Here is a 2,314-nt window from a genome sequence, read left to right as displayed (position 1 = left end):
AAATTATTTTTTGTTAAATCATAACTTTGTACAATGATGCATTTATGGGGTTCAGGGTACTGCTTCGATATACAATGTGAAATTTTTACATTGAACTAAGTAACACATCCATCACAATTATACTCATTTCTTAATAGTTTTGAAATGTACCACTGCATCATGCACATTAGGTGAGGTCCCTCCAAATACTCTCCCTTCTCCGATATCCCCTTCCCCTCCCCTTCCCTTCTACTTTCTAGACTATAGTTATGTTTTGCCATTCATATGATTGTGTATGTGGTTACATATTGATTTCATAGTAGAATTGAGTACATTGGATACTTCTTTTTCCATTCTTAGGATACTTTACTATGAAGAATATGTTCCAGCTCCATCCAGGTAAACATAAAAGATGTACAGTCTCCATCTTTTTCATGGTTGCATAGTATTCCATGGTGTACGTATACCACAATTTGTTAATCCATTCATGGTTTGATGGGCACTTAGGCTGTTTCCATGTCTTGGCTATTATTAATTGGGCTGCAATAAACATTCTGGTACAAATGTCTTTGTTGTAAAATAATTTTTGATCATCTGGGTATATACCTAGTAGAGGAATTGCAGGATCAAACAGTAGGTCTATTTTTAGTTCCTTGAGTGTTCTCCAAACTTCTTTCCAAAAAGGCCGTATTAGCTTGCATTCCCACCAGCAGTGTAGAAGCGTTCCATTCTCTCTGCATCTGTGGCAACATCTGTAGTTTTGGGAATTTGTGATGTGGGCTAATCTTACTGGAGTTAGATGATATCTCAAAGTGGATTTGATTTGCATTTCTCTGATGATTAAGGATGATGAGCTTTTTTTCATATGTTTGTAGGCCATGCACCTGTCTTCATCAGAGACGTTTCTGTTCAAGTCTCCTGCCCACATAGAAATGGGGTCATTTATTCTTTTCTTATTGATTAGTTTGAGTTCTCTATAGATTCTAGTTATCAAACCTTTGTCAGAAGCATAATGTGCAAAAATCTTCTCCCATTCTGAAGGTTGTCTGTCTGCTTTACTTACTGTGTTTTGGGGCACAGTTTCCAAGTTTTTTGTCAGCATTCTTTTGGGGGCAATTTAGCCTTATTGGCAACAGAAGACAATATTAAATATGTTAATAATCCACACTGAGAACACAGTGTAAGCAAGTTTCTAACTCCTCAGGGGCACAGTGGGAACACATCACCTCCCAGGAACACTGCTGAGTACCCCTAGTTATCCTGCATTAGGCAATTTCACACAATCATTTTTTCTCTGAGGCTGAAGTCGCTGGCTTGATCTTCCTAGGAGCTTCAAGAACAGAAAGTAGTTTCCTTTGTCTCTAACTTCTTTCCTTGGTGTTCTAGAAGAATGCACTGTTTTCCTGATCCCACCACAAAAACTCCCTGAGGATAAAGCCTTCACCTTCCAGGTTTCCAGAACATCCTCCCATCCAGGGCCAGAGGAAGTTGTACCACACTCCCAGATGGATAAATCTCATAAACATGATCTTCCACCTTTGTGGACCGTAAAGGTTTTCTTTACATCAGGGAAGATTTCTCCTTTGAAATAAGGCTGGAAGTCCTTGAGCTCAGTCCTGATCTTCTCCCTTACCATTGCAGAGAGGCGGATCACCAGCTCCTCCAACTTAGGATTTTAGCGAGGACAGGACTACAGTCTCCTCTCAAAAGAGGAAATAGCCTGTCCTCTGCCTAGCCACAATCACAGCTCTATTCTTTTCTCACAGTTCCTTTGCTTTGAAATTTCTTGGTTCCTTCTCCAGTGTTTTTGGGTATATCTCCTCTAGACACTCCAGAGCTGCTCTCTGCTGCTTGATCAGAAACACCTCACTGTTGGCCAAGAGCAGCGCCAAGACAGCAGCCCTGTGCTGATGGACCACATCCCTGTGGAGAAGAGACTAGAGTCCTGGAATGTTCCTTCTCTGGTGCCCAACTCCTGGAAGCTGAGGGGTCAAACACTCCCAACACCAAGGGTCCTAGGGGTGGGCCCTGCCTAGCTGCACTTCTTATGACTTTAGGAAAATAAAAAGAATAGTGGCCCTCAAGGTGATATAAGCCTGTAATCCTAGCAGTCTGGGAGTCCAAGGCGTGGTGGATTGGTGAGCTCAGGAGTTGAAGACCATTCTGAGCAAAAGTGAGACCCTATTTCCACTAAAATTAGAAAAAAACCACCTAAAGCAAATAACAAAAATTGGCAGGGCGTTGTGGTGGGTGCCTTTAGTGCCATCTACTTGGGAGGCTGAGGCAAGAGGATGCATCGAGCTGTAGGTTGCTGTGAGCTATGATGCCATGGCAC

The 2,314-nt window shown here is 42.0% G+C and overlaps 1 protein-coding gene and 1 pseudogene across 1 annotated transcript in view; both read right to left on the bottom strand.

The window, feature by feature from the left end:
* The window catches only part of LOC105887670 (C-type lectin domain family 4 member A-like), a 33,737-nt gene that overhangs the window by 4,100 nt on the left and 27,323 nt on the right, over positions 1-2,314 (bottom strand). The gene's annotated exons all lie outside the window — the stretch shown is intronic.
* Positions 1,263-2,314, bottom strand: part of LOC100947687 — a 4,786-nt pseudogene continuing 3,734 nt past the window's right edge.

The sequence above is a fragment of the Otolemur garnettii genome, unplaced genomic scaffold (assembly GCF_000181295.1).
Source record: "Otolemur garnettii isolate 467f Iridium unplaced genomic scaffold, OtoGar3 scaffold00104, whole genome shotgun sequence".
NCBI classification, from domain to species: Eukaryota; Metazoa; Chordata; class Mammalia; order Primates; family Galagidae; genus Otolemur; species Otolemur garnettii.
The sequence above is the reverse complement of the archived record's forward strand: the minus strand, read 5'-3'. Positions and strand labels throughout refer to the sequence as shown.